The sequence below is a fragment of the Rattus norvegicus genome, chromosome 18, assembly GCF_021556685.1.
Source record: "Rattus norvegicus strain SHRSP/BbbUtx chromosome 18, alternate assembly SHRSP_T2T, whole genome shotgun sequence".
Taxonomy (NCBI): Eukaryota; Metazoa; Chordata; class Mammalia; order Rodentia; family Muridae; genus Rattus; species Rattus norvegicus.
Window position 1 is genome coordinate 42,816,485 of NC_141551.1, and position 19,362 is coordinate 42,835,846.

General features: G+C 39.5%; 1 long non-coding RNA gene across 2 annotated transcripts in view; it reads left to right on the plus strand.

Annotated features, from left to right (window-relative positions):
• LOC108348789 (uncharacterized) overlaps positions 1–19,362 on the plus strand; it is a 63,248-nt gene that overhangs the window by 36,463 nt on the left and 7,423 nt on the right. For both annotated transcript variants that reach the window (XR_015642951.1, XR_015642950.1), the window contains one exon: positions 15,154–15,314. This is a non-coding gene — a long non-coding RNA (uncharacterized LOC108348789). The remainder of the gene's footprint in view (positions 1–15,153; positions 15,315–19,362) is intronic.

Below are 19,362 nucleotides of genomic sequence, written 5' to 3' on the forward strand. Positions count from 1 at the left end.
TTTTGCTGTCTACAGGAAGCACACCTCAGAGAAAAACAGACATTACATCAGAGGAAAAGGCGGGAAAACAAATTTCCAAGAAAATGGTCTGAAGAAGCAAGCTGGAGTAGCAATTCTACTATGAAAAAAATCAATTTTCAACCAAAAGTCATCAAGAAAGATAAGGAAGGACACTTCATATTCATCAAAGGAAAAATCCACCAAGATGAACTCTCAATCTTAAATAGCTATGCTTCAAATACAAGGGCACCTACATACATAAAAGAAACCTAACTAAAGCTCAAAGCACACATTGCACCTCACACAATAATAGTAGGAGATTTCAACTCTCATTAATGGACAGATCATAGAAACAGAAATTAAACAGAGACATAGACAGACTAATAGAAGTCATGAACCAAACGGATTTAACATATTTATAGAACATTCTATCCTAAAACAAAAGGATATACGTTCTTCTTACCAAGTCATGGTACTTTCTCCAAAATTAACCATGTAATCGGTCATAAAACAGGCCTCAACAGATACAGAAAGATAGAAATAATTCCATGCATACTATCAGACCACCACAGGCTAAAGGTGGTCTTCAATAACAATAAGGGAAGAATGCCCACATATACATGAAGTTGAATGATGCTCTACTCAATGATAACCTGGTCAAGAAGAAATAAAGACAGAAATTAAAGACTACTTCGAATTTAATGAAAATGAAGATACAACATACTTATGGGACACAATGAAAGCTGTGCTAAGAGGAATATTCATAGCTCTGAGTGCCTGCAGAAAGAAACAGGAGAGAGCATATATTGGTATCTTGACAGCACCCCTAAAAGCCCTAGAACAAAAAGAAGCAAACCCTCCCAGGAAGAGTAGAAGGCAGGAAATAATCAAACTCAGAGCTGAAATCAACAAAGTAGAAAGAAAAAGGACTATACAAAGAATCAACAGAACCAAAAGCTGGTTTTTGAGAAAATTGACAAGCTAGATAAACCCTTAGCCAGATTAACCAGAGGACACAGAGAGTCTGTCCAAATTAACAAAATCAAAAAAGAAAAGGGAGACATAACAACAGAGCCAGAGGAAGTTCAAAAAAATCATCAGATCTTACTACAAAAGCCCATATGCAACAAAACTTAAAAATCTGCAGGAAATGGACAATTTCCTAGATAGATACCAGGTACCAAATTTAAATCAGGAACAAATAAACCATTTAAACAACCCCATAACTCCTAAAGAAATAGAAGCAGTCATTAAAAGTCTCCCAACCAAAAGGAGCCCAGGTCAAGATGGGTTCAATGCAGAATTCTATCAGACCTTCATAGAAGACCAAACTATTCCACAAAATTGAAACCAATGGAGTGCTACAAATTCTTTCTATGAAGTCACAATTACTCTTATACCTAAACCACACAAAGACCCGACAATGAAAGAGAAGTTCAGACCAATTTCCTTAAAGAATATCGACGCAAAATACTCAATAAAATTCTTGCAAACAGAATCCAAGAGCACATCAAAACAATCATTAATCATGATCAAGTAGGCTTCATCCCAGGGATGCAGGGATGCAATATGGAGAACCATCAACATAATCCACTATATAAAGAAACTGAAAGAACAAAGCCACATGATCATTTCATTAGATGCTGAGAAAGCATTTGACAAAATTCAACAACCCTTCATGATAAACTCTTGGAAATAACAAGAATTCAAGGCCCATACCTAAACATAGTAAAAGCCATATACAGCATACGAGTTGCTAACATTAAACTAAATGGAGAGACACTTGAAGCAATCTCACTAATATCATGGACTAGACAAGGCTGCCACTCTCTCCCAACTTATTCAATATAGTTCTTGAAGTCCTAGACAGAGTAATCAGACAACAAAAGGAGATCAAAGGGATATAGATTGGAAAGGAAGAAGTCAAAATATCACTATTTGCAGATGATATGATAGTATATTTAAGTGATCCCAAAAGTTCCACCAGAGAACTATTAAACCTGATAAACACCTTCAGCAAAGTGGCTGGGTATAAAATTAACTCAAATAAATCAGTAGCCTTCCTCTACCCAAAAGAGAAACAAGCTGAGAAAGAAATTAGGGAAATGATATCTTTCATAACAGTCCCAAATAATATAAAATACCTCAGTGTGACTTTAAGCAAGCAAGTGAAAGATCTGTATGATAAGAACTTCAAGCTTCTGAAGAAAGAAATTGAAGAAAATCTCAGAAGATGGAAAGATCTCCAATGCTCATGGATAGCAGGATTAATATACTAAAAATGGCAATTTTACCAAAAGCAATCTACAGACTCAATGCAATCCCCATCAAAATACCAATCCAGTTCTTCAGAGAGTTAGTCAGAACAATTTGCAAATTCATCTGGAATAACAAAATACCCAGAATAGCTAAAATTATCCTCAACAATAAAAGGACTTCTGGGGGAATCACTCTCCCTGAACTCATGCAGTATACAGAGTAATATTGGTTAAAAACTGTATGGTATTGGTACAGAGTCAGGCAGATAGACCAGTGGAATAGAATTGAAGACCCAGAAATGAACCCACACACCTATGGTCACTTGATTTTTGACAAAGGAGCTATAACCATCCCATGGAAAAAAGATAGCATTTTCAGCAAATGGTGCTCATTCACCTGGAGGTCAGCCTGTAGAAAAATGTAGATCAAACCATGCTTATCACCCTGTACAAAGCTTTAGTCCAAGTGGATTAAGGACCTCCACATCAAACCATATACACACAAACTAATAGAAGAAAAGGTGGGGAAGAATCTTAAACACATGTGCAGTGGAGAAAGTGTCCTGAACAAAACACCAATGGCTTATGCTCTAAGATCAAGAATCGACAAATGGGATCTCATAAAACTACAAATTTTCTGTAAGGGATAGGACAGTGTGCTTAGGACAAAATGGCAAACAACAGATTTGGAAAAGAACTTTACCAATCCTACAACTGATAGAGGGCTCATATCCAAAATATACAAAGAACTTACGAAGTTTGACAGCAGGGAGACAAATAAACCCAGAGCAATCAGACAACAAAAGGAGGTCAAGGGGATACAGATGAGAAAAGAAGTCAAAATATCACTATTTGCAGATGATATGATAGTATATTTAAGTGATCCCAAAAGCTCCACCAGAGAACTACTAAATCTGATAAACAACTTCAGCAAAGTGGCTGGGTCACTGGTCACTGATTTATTTAACTCAAATAAATCAGTAGTCTTCCTCTACACAAAAAAGAAACAAGCCAAGAAAGAAATTAGGGAAATGACACCCTTCATAATAGACCCAAATAATATAAAGTACCTCGGTGTGACTTCAACCAAGCAAGTAAAAGATCTGTACAATAAGAACTTCAAGACACTGAGGAAAGAAATTGAAGAAGACCTCAGCAGATAGAAAGATTTCCCATGCTCATGGAATGGCAGGATTAATATAGTAAAAATGGCCATTTTACCAAAAGCAATCTACAGATTCAATGCAATCCCCATCAAAATACCAATCCAATTCTTCAAAGAGTTAGACAGAACAATTTGCAAATTCATCTGGAATAACAAAAAACCCAGGATAGCTAAAACTATCCTCAACAATAAAAGGACTTCAGGGGGAATCACTATCCCTGAACTCAAGCAGTATTACAGAGCAATAGTGATAAAAACTGTATGGTATTGGTACAGAGACAGACAGATAGACCAATGGAACAGAATTGAAGACCCAGAAATGAACCTACACACCTATGGTCACTTGATTTTTGACAAAGGAGCTAAAACCATCCAATGGAAAAAAGATAGCATTTTCAGCAAATGGTGCTGGTTCAACTGGAGGTCAACATGTAGAAGAATGCAGATCGCTCCGTGCTTATCACCCTGTACAAAGCTTAAGTCCAAGTGGATCAAGGACCTCCACATCAAACCAGATACACTCAAACTAATAGAAGAAAAACTAGGGCAGCATCTCGAACACATGTGCAGTGGAGGAGAAAGTTTCCTGAACAAAACACCAATGGCTTATGCTCTAAGATCAAGAATCGACAAATGGGATCTCATAAAACTGCAAAGCTTCTGTAAGGCAAAGGACACTGTGGTTAGGACAAAACGGCAACCAACAGATTGGGAAAAGATCTTTACCAATCCTACAACAGATAGAGGCCTTATATCCAAAATATACAAAGAACTCAAGAAGTTAGACTACAGGGAGACAAATAACCCTATTAAAATGGGGTTCAGTGCTAAACAAAGAATTCAGAGCCAAGGAATGCCAAATGGCTGAGAAACACCTAAAGGAAAGTTCAACATCTTTAGTCATAAGGGAAATGCAAATCAAAACAACCCTGAGATTATACCTCACACCAGTGAGAATGGCTAAGATCAAAAACTCAGGTGACAGCAAATGCTGGCGAGGATGCGGAGAAAGAGGAACACTCCTCCATTGTTGGTGGGATTGCAGACTGGTACAACCATTCTGGAAATCAGTCTGGAGGTTCCTCAGAAAAGTGGACATTGAACTGCCCGAAGATCCAGGTATACCTCTCTTGGGCATATACCCAAAAGATGCCCCAACATATAAAAAAGACACATGCTCCACTATGTTCATAGCAGCCTTATTTATAATAGCCAGAAACTGGAAAGAACCCAGATGCCCTTCAACAGAGGAATGGATACAGAAAATGTGGTACATCTACACAATGGAATATTACTCAGCTATCAAAAACAATGCCTTTATGAAATTTTAGGCAAATGGTTGGAACTGGAAATTATCATCCTGAGTGAGGTACCCAATCACAGAAAAACACTCATGGTATGCACTCATTGATAAGTGGCTATTAGCCCAAATGCTTGAATTACCCTAGATCCCTAGAACACATGAAACTCAAGACGGATGATCAAAATGTGAATGCATCACTCCTTCTTTGAAAGGGGAACAAGAACACCCTTGGCAGGGAATAGAGAGGCAAAGAGTAAAAGAGAGACAGAAGGAACACCCATTCAGAGCCTGCCCCACATGTGGCCCGTACATATACAGCCACCCAATTAGACAAGATGGATGAAGCAAAGAAGTGCAGGCCGACAGGAGCAGGATGTAGATCTCTCCTGAGAGACACAGCCAGAATACAGCAAATACAGAGGCAAATGCCAGCAGCAAACCACTGAATTGAGAACAGGACCCCCGTTGAAGGAATCAGAGAAAGAACTGGAAAGCTTGAAGGGGCTCGAGACCCCATATGAACAACAATGTCAAGCAACCAGAGCTTCCAGGGACTAAGCCACTACCTAAAGTCTATACATGGACTGACCCTTGACTCTGACCTCATAGGGAGCATTGCATATCCTAGTAAGATCACCAGTGTAAGGGGAAGCCCTGGGTCCTGCTATGACTGAACCCCCAGTGAAGGTGACTGTTGGGGGAAGGGTGGCAATGGGGGGAGGATGGGGAGGGGAACACCCATGAAGAAGTGGAAGGAGAGGGGTTAGGGGGATGTTTGCCCGGAAACCGGGAAAGGGAATAACACTCGAAATGTAAATAAGAAATACTCACGTTAATAAAAAAAATGGGGTTCAGAGCTAAACAAAGTATTCACAGCTGAGGAATTCCGAATGACTGAGAAGCACCTAAGGAAATGTTTAACATCTTTAGTCATAAGGGAAATGAAAATCAAAACACCCCTGAGATTCCACCTCACACCAGTCAGGATGACCAAGATCAAAAACTTTGGCGACAGCAGATGCTGCTGAGGATGTTGAGAAAGAGGAATACTCCTCCATTGTTGTGGGATTGCAGACTGGTAAAACATTCTGGAAATCAGTCTGGAGGTTTTTCAGAAAATTGGACATTGCACTAGCTGAGGACCCAGCTATACCTCTCTTGGGCATATACCCAAAAGATGCCCCAACATATAACAAAGACACATGCACCACTATGTTCATAGCATCCTTATTTATAATAGCCAGAAGCTGGAAAGAACCCAGATGCCCTTCAACAAAGGAATGGATATAGAAAATGTGGTACATCTACACAATGGAATACTACTCAGCTATCAAAAACAATATCTTTATGAAATTCGTAGGCAAATGGATGGATCTGGAAAATATCATCCTGAGTGAGCTAACCCAATCACAGAAAAACACACATGGTAAGCACTTATTGATAAGTGGATATTAGCCCAAATGCTAGAATTACCCTAAATGCACAGAAAACGTGAAAGTCAAGAAAGCTGACCAAAATGTGAATGCTTCACTCCTTCTTTAAAAGGGGAACAAGAATACAGTTGGCAGGCAATAGGGAGGCAATGTTTAGAACAGATGGTGAAGGAACGCCCATTCAGAGCCTGCCCCACTTGTGTCCCATACATATATAACCTCCTAACTAGATAAGATGGATGAAGCAAAGAAGTGCAGGCTGACAGGAACTGGATGTAGATCTTTCCTGAAGAGACACAGCCAGAATATGATAAATACATCGTCAAATGCCAGCAGCAAACCACTGAACTGAGAACAGGACCCCCATTGAAGGAATCAGAAAAAGGGCTGAAAGAGCTTGAAGGAGTTTGAACCCCATATGAACAACAATGCCAACCAACCAGAGCTTCCAGTGACTAAGCCCCTACCCAAAGACTACATGGACTGACCCTTGTCTCCAACTACATAGGTAGCAATGAATAGCCTAGTAAGGGCACCAGTGGAAGGGGAAGCCCATGGTCCTGCAAAGACTGAACACCCAGTGAATGTGATTATTGGGGGGAGGGAGGTAATGGGAAGAGGATGGGAGGGGAACATTCATATAGAAGGGGAGAGGGAGGAATTTTTTGGATTTTGGTCTGGATAAAAATTGACATGTAAATAAGAAATACCCAATTTAATAAAGATGGAGAAAAACATAAATTTTCTTAAGATTAAAAGAAAAAAAAAGAATGGCTCTTATGAATAATTACATCAAAAAATGTTGGAGAGGATGTGAAAGAAGAGAAACCCTTAGTCATTATTTATTTATTTTTTTATAAAACTCTCATTTTTTTTTATTAACTTGAGTATTTCTTATATACATTTCGAGTGTTATTCCCTTTCCCGGTTTCCGGGCAAACATCCCCCTCCCCCCTCCCCTTCCTTATGGGTTTTCCCCTCCCAACCCTCCCCCCATTGCCGCCCTCCCCCCAACAGTCTAGTTCACTGGGGGTTCAGTCTTAGCAGGACCCAGGGCTTCCCTTTCCACTGGTGCTCTTACTAGGATATTCATTGCTACCTATGGGGTCAGAGTGCAGGGTCAGTCCATGTATAGTCTTTAGATAGTGGCTTAGTCCCTGGAAGCTCTTGTTGCTTGACATTGTGGTACATATGGGGTCTCAAGTCCCTTCAAGCTCTTCCAGTTCTTTCTCTGATTCCTTCAACGGGGGACCTATTCTCAGTTCACTGGTTTGCTGCTGGCATTCGCCTCTGTATTTGCTGTATTCTGGCTGTGTCTCTCAGGAGAGATCTACATCCGGCTCCTGTTGGTCTGCACTTCTTTGCTTCATCCATCTTGTCTAATTGGGTGGCTCTATATGTATGGGCCACACGTGGGGCAGGCTCTGAATGGGTGTTCCTTCAGTCTCTGTTTTAATCTTTGCCTCTCCCTTCCCTGCCAAGGGTATTCTTTTTCCTCATTTAAAGAAGGAGTGAAGCATTCACATTTTGATCATCCGTCTTGAGTTTCGTTTGTTCTAGGGATCTAGGGTAATTCAAGCATTTGGGCTAATAGCCACTTATCAATGAGTGCATACCATGTATGTCTTTCTGTGATTGGGTTAGCTCACTCAGGATGATATTTTCCAGTTCCAACCATTTGCCTACGAATTTCATAAACTCGTTGTTTTTGATAGCTGAGTAATATTCCATTGTGTAGATGTACCACATTTTCTGTATCCATTCCTCTGTTGAAGGGCATCTGGGTTCTTTCCAGTTTCTGGCTATTATAAATAAGGCTGCGATGAACATAGTGGAGCACGTGTATCTTTTATATGTTGAGGCATCTTTTGGGTATATGCCCAAGAGAGGTATAGCTGGATCCTCGGGCAGTTCAATGTCCAATTTTCTGAGGAACCTCCAGACTGATTTCCAGAATGGTTTTACCAGTCTGCAATCCCACCAATAATGGAGGAGTGTTCCTCTTTCTCCACATCCTCGCCAGCATTTGCTGTCACCTGAGTTTTTGACCTTAGCCATTCTCACTGGTGTGAGGTGAAATCTCAGGGTTGTTTTGATTTGCATTTCCCTTATGACTAAAGATGTTGAACATTTCTTTAGGTGTTTCTCAGCCATTCGGCATTCCTCAGCTGTGAATTCTTTGTTTAGCTCTGAACCCCATTTTTTAATAGGGTTATTTGTTTCCATGCGGTCTAACTTCTTGAGTTCTTTGTATATTTTGGCTATAAGGCCTCTATCTGTTGTAGGATTGGTAAAGATCTTTTCCCAATCTGTTGGTTGCCGTTTTGTCCTAACCACAGTGTCCTTTACCTTACAGAAGCTTTGCAGTTTTATGAGATTCCATTTGTTGATTCTTGATCTTAGAGCGTAAGCCATTGGCGTTTTATTCAGGAAATTTTTTCCAGTGCCCAGGTGTTCCAGATGCTTCCCTAGTTTTTCTTCTATTAGTTTGAGTGTGTCTGGTTTGATGTGGAGGTCCTTGATCCACTTGGACTTAAGCTTTGTACAGGGTGATAAGCATGGAGCGATCTGCATTCTTCTACATGTTACCCTCCAGTTGAACCAGCACCATTTGCTGAAAAAGCTATCTTTTTTTCCATTGGATGGTTTTGGCTCCTTTGTCAAAAATCAAGTGACCATATGTGTGTGGGTTCATTTCTGGGTCTTCAATTCTATTCCATTGGTCTATCTGTCTGTCTCTGTACCAATACCATACAGTTTTTATCACTATTGCTCTGTAATACTGCTTGAGTTCAGGGATAGTGATTCCCCCTGAAGTCCTTTTATTGTTGAGGATAGTTTTAGCTATCCTGGGTTTTTTGTTATTCCAGATGAATTTGCAAATTGTTCTGTCTAACTCTTTGAAGAATTGGATTGGTATTTTGATGGGGATTGCATTGAATCTGTAGATTGCTTTTGGTAAAATGGCCATTTTTACTATATTAATCCTGCCAATCCATGAGCATGGGAGATCTTTCCATCTTCTGAGGTCTTCTTCAATTTCTTTCCTCAGTGTCTTGAAGTTCTTATTGTACAGATCTTTTACTTGCTTGGTTAAAGTCACACCAAGGTACTTTATATTATTTGGGTCTATTATGAAGGGTGTCGTTTCCCTAATTTCTTTCTCGGCTTCTTTCTCTTTTGTATAGAGGAAGGCAACTGATTTATTTGAGTTAATTTTATACCCAGCCACTTTGCTGAAGTTGTTTATCAGCTTTAGTAGTTCTCTGGTGGAACTTTTGGGATCACTTAAATATACTATCCTATCATCTGCCAATAGTGATATTTTGATCTCTTCTTTTCCGATCTGTATTCCCCTGATCTCCTTTTGTTGTCTGATTGCTCTGGCTAGAACTTCAAGAACTATATTGAATAAGTTGGGAGAGAGTGGGCAGCCTTGTCTAGTCCCTGATTTTAGTGGGATTGCTTCAAGTTTCTCTCCATTTAGTTTAATGTTAGCAACTGGTTTGCTGTATATGTTTACTATGTTTACATTGTTTACTATGTTTAGGTATGGGCCTTGAATTCCTATTCTTTCCAGGACTTTTATCATGAAGGGGTGTTGAATTTTGTCAAATGCTTTCTCAGCATCTAATGAAATGATCATGTGGTTCTGTTCTTTCAGTTTGTTTATATAATGGATCACGTTGATGGTTTTCCGTATATTAAACCATCCCTGCATGCCTGGGATGAAGCCTACTTGATCATGGTGGATGAGTGTTTTGATGTGCTCTTGAATTTGGTTTGCCAGAATTTTATTGAGTATTTTTGCGTCGATATTCATAAGGGAAATTGGTCTGAAGTTCTCTTTCTTTGTTGTGTCTTTGTGTGGTTTAGGTATAAGAGTAATTGTGGCTTCGTAGAAGGTATTCGGTAGGGCTCCATATGTTTCAATTTTGTGGAATAGTTTGGGTAATATTCGTATGAGGTCTTCTATGAAGTTCTGATAGAATTCTGCACTAAACCCGTCTGGACCTGGGCTCTTTTTGGTTGGGAGACCTTTAATGACTGCTTCTATTTTCTTAGGAGTTATGGGGTTGTTTAACTGGTTTATCTGTTCCTGATTTAACTTCGATACCTGGTATCTGTCTAGGAAATTGTCCATTTCCTGAAGATTTTCACGTTTTGTTGAATATAGGTTTTTATACTAAGATCTGATGATTTTTTGAATTTCCTCTGAATCTGTAGTTATGTCTCCCTTTTCATTTCTGATTTTGTTAATTTGGACGCACTCTCTGTGTCCTCTCGTTAGTCTGGCTAAGGGTTTATCTATCTTGTTGATTTTCTCAAAGAACCAACTTTTGGTTCTGTTGATTCTTTCTATGGTCCTTTTTGGTTCTACTTGGTTGATTTCAGCTCTGAGTTTGATTATTTCCTGCCTTCTACTCCTCCTGCGTGTATTTGCTTCTTTTTGTTCTAGAGCTTTTAGGTGTGCTGTCAAGCTGCTGACATATGCTCTTTCCCGTTTCTTTCTGCAGGCACTCAGCGCCATGAGTTTTACTCTTAGCACAGCTTTCATTGTGTCCCATAAGTTTGGGTATGTTGTACCTTCATTTTCATTAAATTCTAAAAAGTTTTTAATTTCTTTCTTTATTTCTTCCTTGTCCAGGTTATCATTGAGTAGAGCATTGTTCAATTTCCACGTATATGTGGGCATTCTTCCCTTATTGTTATTGAAGACCAGTTTTAGGCCGTGGTGGTCCGATAGCACGCATGGGATTATTTCTATCTTTCTGTACCTGTTGAGGCCCGTTTTTTGACCAATTATATGGTCAATTTTGGAGAAAGTACCATGAGGAGCTGAGAAGAAGGTATATCCTTTTGCTTTAGGATAGAATGTTCTATAAATATCCGTTAAGTCCATTTGGCTCATGACTTCTCTTAGTCTGTCGACATCACTGTTTAATTTCTGTTTCCATGATCTGTCCATTGATGAGAGTGGGGTGTTGAAATCTCCCACTATTATTGTGTGAGGTCCAATGTGTGTTTTGAGCTTTAGTAAGGTTTCTTTTACATATGTAGGTGCCCTTGTATTTGGGGCATAGATATTTAGGATTGAGAGTTCATCCTGGTGGATTTTTCCTTTGATGAATATGAAGTGTCCTTCCTTATCTTTTTTGATGACTTTTAGTTGAAAATTGATTTTATTTGATATTAGAATGGCTACTCTAGCTTGCTTCTTCCGACCATTTGCTTGGAAAGTTGTTTTCCAGCCTTTCACTCTGAGGTAGTGTCTGTCTTTGTCTCTGAGGTGTGTTTCCTGTAGGCAGCAGAATGCAGGGCCCTCGTTGCGTATCCAGTTTGTTAATCTATGTCTTTTTATTGGGGAGTTGAGGCCATTGATGTTGAGAGATATTAAGGAATAGTGATTATTGCTTCCCATTATATTCATATTTGGATGTGAGGTTATGTTTGTGTGCTTTCATTCTCTTTGTTTAGTTGCCAAGACGATTAGTTTCTTGCTTCTTCTAGGGTATAGCTTGCCTCCTTATGTTGGGCTTTACCATTTATTATCCTTTGTACTGCTGGATTTGTAGAAAGATATTGTGTAAATTTGGTTTTGTCATGGAATATTTTGGTTTCTCCATCTATGTTAATTGAGAGTTTTGCAGGATACAGTAACCTGGGCTGGCATTTGTGTTCTCTTAGGGTCTGTATGACATCAGTCCAGGATCTTCTGGCCTTCATAGTTTCTGGTGAGAAGTCTGGTGTGATTCTCATAGGTCTGCCTTTATATGTTACTTGACCTTTTTCCCTTACTGCTTTTAATATTCTTTCTTTATTCTGTGCGTTTGGTGTTTTGACAATTATGTGAGGGGAGGTGTTTCTTTTCTGGTCCAATCTATTTGGAGTTCTGTAGGCTTCTTGTATGTCTATGGGTATCTCTTTTTTTAGGTTAGGGAAGTTTTCTTCTATGATTTTGTTGAAGATATTTACTGGTCCTTTGAGCTGGGAGTCTTCACTCTCTTCTATACCTATTACCCTTAGGTTTGATCTTCTCATTGAGTCCTGGATTTCCTGTATGTTTTAGACCAGTAGCTTTTTCCACTTTACATTATCTTTGATAGTTGAGTCAATGATTTCTATGGAATCTTCTGCTCCTGAGATTCTCTCTTCCATCTCTTGTATTCTGTTGGTGAAGCTTGTATCTACAGCTCCTTGTCTCTTCTTTTGGTTTTCTATATCCAGTGTTGTTTCCATGTGTTCTTTCTTGATTGCTTCTATTTATATTTTTAATTCCTTCAACTGTTTGTTTGTGTTTTCCTGGAATTCTTTCAGGGATTTTTGTGATTCTTTCAGGGATTTTTGCGATTCCTCTCTGTAGGCTTCTACTTGTTTATTAATGTTTTCCTGTGTTTCCCTAAGGGAGTTCTTCACGTCTTTCTTGAAGTCCTCCAGCATCATGATCAAATATGATTTTGAAACTAGATCTTGCTTTTCTGGTGTGTTTGGATATTCCATGTTTGTTTTGGTGGGAGAATTGGGCTCCGATGATGCCAAGTAGTCTTGGTTTCTGTTGCTTGGGTTCCTGCGCTTGCCTCTCGCCATCAGATTATCTCTAGTGTTACTTTGTTCTGCTATTTCTGACAGTGGCTAGACTGTCCTATAAGCCTGTGTGTCAGGAGTGCTGTAGACCTGTTTTCCTCTCTTTCAGTCAGTTATGGGGACAGAGTGTTCTGCTTTCGGGCATGTAGTTTTTCCTCTCTACAGGTCTTCAGCTGTTCCTGTGGGCCTGTGTCTTGAGTTCACCAGGCAGCTTTCTTGCAGCAGAAAAGTTGGTCTTACCTGTGGTCCCGAGGCTCAAGTTCGCTCGTGGGGTGCTGCCCACGGGCTCTTTGCAGCGGCAGCAACCAGGAAGATATGCGCCGCCCCTTCCGGGAGCTTCAGTGCACCAGGGTTCCAGATGGCCTTTGGTGTTTTCCTCTGGTGTCTGAGATGTGTGTGCAGAGAGCAGTCTCTTCTGGTTTCCCAGGCTTGTCTGCCTCTCTGAAGGTTTAGCTCTCCCTCCCACGGGATTTGGGTACAGAGAACTATTTATCCGGTCTGTTTCCTTCAGGTTCCGGCGGTGTCTCCGGCAGGGGTCCTGCAGCTCCTGGGCCCTCCCCCATGGGAGCCCAGAGGCCTTATACAGTTTCCTCTTGGGCCAGGGATGTGGGCAGGTGTGGGCAGTGTTGGTGGTCTCTTCCACTCTGCAGCCTCAGGTGTGCCCACCTGACCAGGCGGTTGGGTCTCTCTCTCACAGGGTCTGGGGGCAGAGAGGTGCTGCGGGCCGGGATCCGCGGGTGTGGGACTTCCGGTAAACACAGGACGTGCCCGGTCCTAGAGGAATTCTGCCTACATGTGTCCCGAGCTCACCAGGCAGCTTTCTTGCAGCAGAAAAGTTGGTCTTACCTGTGGTCCCGAGGCTCAATTTCGCTCGTGGGGTGCTGCCCACGGGCTCTCTGCAGCGGCAGCAACCAGGAGCCCCTTAGTCATTATTGGTGTGAATACAAATTATTATAGCCACTGTGGAAATAATCTTGAAAGATCCTCAAAAAATCAAAACTATGTCTATATTATTTAGCATTCCTGTACTTGGGATATACTTCATACCTCACTATAGATATATTTGCTCCCCCCACCATATTTATTGCTGCTCTGCCCACTATAGCTTCAAAATGGACCCAACTTAGGTGTCCATCAACAGATGAACAAATCTTAGAAATCTCATACATATATAAATTAGAATAGTATTCTGTTCTGGAGAACAATCAGATAAGATTTGGAGTAAAAATGGGTAGAATTAGAATGTGTAATACTAAATGATATAACCTAGTCTCAAACAAGACAAAACAAACAAAAAAACAAAACAGCAACAACAACTGAATAAAATTCCCATGTTCTCTTTCATATGCAAACTCTAATATATATGACATATGACACACACCTTTATATGTGGACTATATATATATGTGTGTGTCTGTCCTATTAGTGCAATAAGATACTATGACCAAGACAACTCTTATAAGAGAAAGCATTTAATTCAGTTTCTAAGGTGGAGTCTATTTTCATCATGGCATGAGCATACATGTTACTGGAGCAATACTTGGAGCTATACCTTGATCCACAGGCAAATAGAGAGAGAGAATTGCCCTCAACCTTGTCTGGGTTTTTGAAATCTCAAGGGCCATTCCCAGTGACACACTTTCTTCAGCAACCCCACACTTAATCTAGCAAGGTGGCAACTCCTAATCCTTCTCAAATAGTGCTACTCCATGATGACTAAGCATTCAAATATATGAGCCTTTAGGAAGCCATTCTTATTAAAACCACCACAATATGTGTGTGTGTGTGTGTGTGTGTGTGTGTGTGTGTATGTGTTTATGTGTGTGTGTGTTTATGTGTGTGTGTGTAAATATATGTGAAGCTGTTGTATTACATGAAGAAATGAGGACAAGGACAAGGAAGGACATGATGTAGGTGGTAGACAGGTGAGTCCTAAAAGAGTTTTTCTAGTTTTAATTCTATCCTGGTATTGTCTTCCTTTCTTCCTTCCTTCCTTCCTTCCTTCCTTCCTTCCTTCCTTCCTCCCTCCCTCCCTCCCTCCCTCCCTCCTTCCCTTCCTTCCTTCCTTCCTTCCTTCCTTCCTTCCTCTGTCTTTGTCTTTTCTTTCTTCCTTTCTTTATGGAGTGTGATTATACATACAAATGATAATTGATAGTAAATGTATAAAATCAAAGACAAAGTTCTATGATTCTAAAGTCATAGAAGTTCATCAAGATATAAAGACTTTGGGTCTTGGAAGTACTTGTTTGAGTAGCTACATTTATCACAATAAAGTGATTAAAACAATGATTAATTATTTGGCTAAAGTTATTTTCATGTGATTCACAAATAGAAAAATATTCCTAACCAAAAATATTCCTTCAAACCTTACCCTGTTTCTAAAACTATATACTACGTCTGTACTTACAGGACTGGAAATTTTGAACAGCTGGGTTTGTTTGTCCAGAATGTTCCATGTTGTGACTTTGAATCAAACACAATCTTCAAAAACTTATTAAGACCTTCGCCTGATCTCAATGCTGGGGGCAGTATGAAGCTGAAAGGATTTCCAGCTCTAATGACTTTGCCAGGTTTGAAAAACCAATTTAATAGTGCCTGAGACCCCTTTATGAATGTGAAGTTCCCCACTGCTTTGGAGGGGCAGCCTATTGCCCTAGAATCCTTGAACAATCACTGAAGAAGACATTGCACCAGGAGGGTGGAAACAGTGCATATTAACTGCCCACGGTCTGCAATGAATAGCTGGTCCTTTTTTCTCCTCCATCCCTTATGATTAGAAATAAATTTGTTAGGTATGTCCAGGAAACTAATTACATCATCACGAGGAATATCCAGTGGGGAAATCTTTTCTTTTCAGATCAAAAGAATGACTAGCAGCTACTGTGCTCAATCTAGTCATCTGTAGGAGAGAGTGCCAGGGAAGGGATAGCAGCTTGGCTCCCTGGGAGCATCTGCTCACAGAAAAAGATGGGAAATTAACTATGTAGTGGGGAGGCAGCTGCAAAGCACAGAGTAAACAGGAATCAGGGGAAAGCTCACCCAGTCAGAGGAGACACAGTGAGAAGGGAACTGATGGAAAATGGAGACTCAGTGTAGGGAAAAGATCTTGATTTTTTTTAAAAACACATCAGGAAGTAAGAGTCCTGGTTTGTTACCAGTTCTGTTGCTTTTTCCTCCCACAGTGTCTTCCTTTTTACACACTAATAGGCACAGGAACAGTTGCTTGGTTGTTATGAAGACTAAATATGCTAATTATAAGACATTGTATATATCATAGTTCTTATAGACTAATACCAAGTATATTATTTGGGTTTGGTATATATATATATATTACAGCTTGAAGGAACTGATCCAGAGTCTTGGACATATTAGAGAAAAACACTATTACTGAGTTATAATGCTTGAAATTTTCATTATTACTGGCTCACCTAGCATCTACCCATTTTAAAACTTAGAATTGCCATATGGGATGCAATTGATGGGCATTCTATTTTTTAGAAGAGAGTTTTCAATGGCAGTGATACCAAGTATGATTCTTTTAACCCAATATTGAATGCTACAAACTATCAGTACTCAATCAGTTGATCCCAGTGTCAAGAAAGGAGACATTAATAATCAGAGTAGATGGAGACACAGAGCACATTTAAATTTTTAAAATAAAAAATAACATATCCTTAGATTAAAATGACATATTTTATATGCCTATACCACAAATATGAAATATGCCTCAAGTCACATAAGTTCCAGTGATTGTGTGAATCTAGAGTTATTCCTGGATTTCAACATACAATCTATAGAGGAATAAATACAGGTCAAAGAAAGTACAGTCTTGTTTGAATGGTGTGATAGATTACAGTTTGCAAGCCTACCCTTACCCCAGATGGAGTGATTATCAGAATATGAGTCACTAGTGAGATCTTTCTGCTGTTCTCTTAGCGAGCCAGGGCTACTTTGTCAGTTTTCACCAGTAGATGATGCACAGAAATAATGTCAGTCAACTGAGAGGCAGAGAGGTTAAGAAGCAGACCCCCCTCCCCAGTTCCTGCTCCCACACTGACTGGCTAGCTCTCAGACAATCTCAGAATCTACATGTTGACAGTGGCCCAGCCTCTTGGTTCTCTGCGGACAGTATGAAGCTGATGTTTCACTCTTTCCACCCTCCTCTTTCTTTTCTGATCATTGATAAGAAGGAAGACATAGAGTTCTTTTGTGGTAAGCCAGCTTTATCTTAACAGTGAGAGGCATAGACTTTGTCAGCATTACTCATTTCTGCAGAAAGGTGTAAGTCTTTTTTTCTTTGGATTCACATTTAAAGCATTATTACCACTGGCCTATGTATGCCACCATACTTTTAAGCACTGTTGGGAACAAAACACTGAAAAAAAATCAAGAAGTGGAACAGACACTGAGTAGGTAAATCAGAGGTGACAAGGTCAAGTTTTGGGATTATTATGCTAATAATTGAAACTGCGTTTTCCCCACTACATAGACCAGTTTTGGGGAAGGTTTGACAAATATGATATCTATTTCCACTTATTTAAAATGGTTGTTTTGCTATTGATTGACTGTTTCCCTTAAGTAGTGGCCAACATGGCAGAGCATGGGATTGACCTAACTGCTAACTAAGCACACAGGCTCTGGATCCTCACTGTTAGGGGATTTGTCTTTTTTTTCTTTTACTTATTCACTTTACACCCTGCTCACTGCTCTACTCCCTGTCACCCCCTCACACCCACCTCCACATTCCTCCCTACATTCTGTCTTCTACTCTGAGTGGGTGGGGGTCTCCTGGGGTATCCCTCTACCCTGTACTTCAAGTCTCTGCCAGTCTAGGAATGTCCTCTCCCGCTGAGTCCAGTCAAGACAGCACATCTAGAAGAACATATTCCATGGACAGGCAACAACTTTTGTGATAGAAGGGTTGTTTGTTAATGATAGCATTCCTAGCTTTGTGATCATAGGGGATGTAATACCACCATCCAGGTCTTGGTTTCTTTGTCTGTAAAGTGAGACAGTAGAGGTTCGTGATCTCTAGTACTGTTTGGAGGATTACATGAGATCAATTTTATAAGCACATCAATATATAAACATATTCAACACGTTTCCAAGGAGGTACAGTATAAAAGGGAGTGCACTGTTTGATTAAAAGATTTGAGGGAAGCCATCCAATTTTATAATACTTTGCAAATTATATATAATTATAAAAGTATAAGTATAAATTTATATACTTTGCCAACTCATCTTTGTCTTGTAATGCTTTTGTTGTCAGAATTTTATAGAAATTAGGAATTTTCCACAGGCAAACAGGAGAAGAGTAGAATAGGCATTGTTGCGGTTAGCTTACTAGAAGGGGCAACAACAGACTGGTTGACTTTCTGCTACATGTACTCTTTCAGTTCCCACAGTAGCCAATATATGCCATGGGAAAAGCCTTTTGTACGACACAACACTTGATTTCAAAGTCATCTATTTGTCTTCCCATTCAGTGTTTGTCAAGGGTTGAGAGGAAATCACAGTTAGTTCAGAATTAGTGTGGTCATTTGAGCATCCTAGGACAGATTAGCCATCTAACAATGCAGCATGATGAACAAGGAGAGAACATTTTATAATCACATGTGCTACCTGAATGAAAGATATATAATATCGAAGAATAGAGAAGGAAGTGAACATTAATTTTATTATTGTGGAAATGAATTTTTGGAATAATTGATTAAAATCTCCATTTTGCTTCAGTTACATTTGAAGGTTAAGATGAAGAAACGATCTTTTTTTCTGATGCTAATAATACTTATAAACATGAAAAAAATCTGGATTTTCTTCAGACCAAGATTTATTACCTGGGTAAGATACTGAGTTAGGCTTTACTTGTTCTAGTAGTACTTGTGCTTACATACTACCTTACCAATGTCTGCATTAATTTCATGTTAGCAAACAGATATTGGTGAAGCCCGAATTATTCTTTGAATATACATGTAGATAGAAAATATACCTATTTATATGAAGCCACATTTAGTAATTTATGTGAGATGAATCTCTCTGGGTCCCCAGATGAGCTGATGGAATCCCTTCAGAGCTTTATGTGCCTGGGTTGTGTGTCTGTTCTTGAGCTCTACTCTAATTGGAGCCTATCATTGTTGTCAGAAAGAGAACTAGGTTTTCTAGTGCATGGAAAACCCCAAGATACAGCTAGACAGATGCATGACCAGAAAGGGTTAGCAAAGGGGTAGGAAAGATTCATCTTCCAGTTTATGTGTCTTCTTGCTGACTACAACATATGACTAATGGTGCTGGGACCATAGATATGTTTGGAGAATGACTCTCTAGCAATATATTTTTATGTCTTATTTTAATAACATTTTTATTATATAAGTAATACACATTCATTGCAGGGAACATAAAAACATAAATGAACAAAAAACATAACAAAAGCTCTCTATATCCTGTCACCCATGGCATACAGGCTTTTTCAATGTGTATATATTATTCATGTTTTGTAACTTTTGTTATTATGAGTGTCAAGGAAAGATTGAGAACAAGAAATTGTTTTCCATTGCTATTTTGCCCCAAGGATGTCTGATGTTCCAGGATACATTCAATATATACTTTGTCAAACATGAC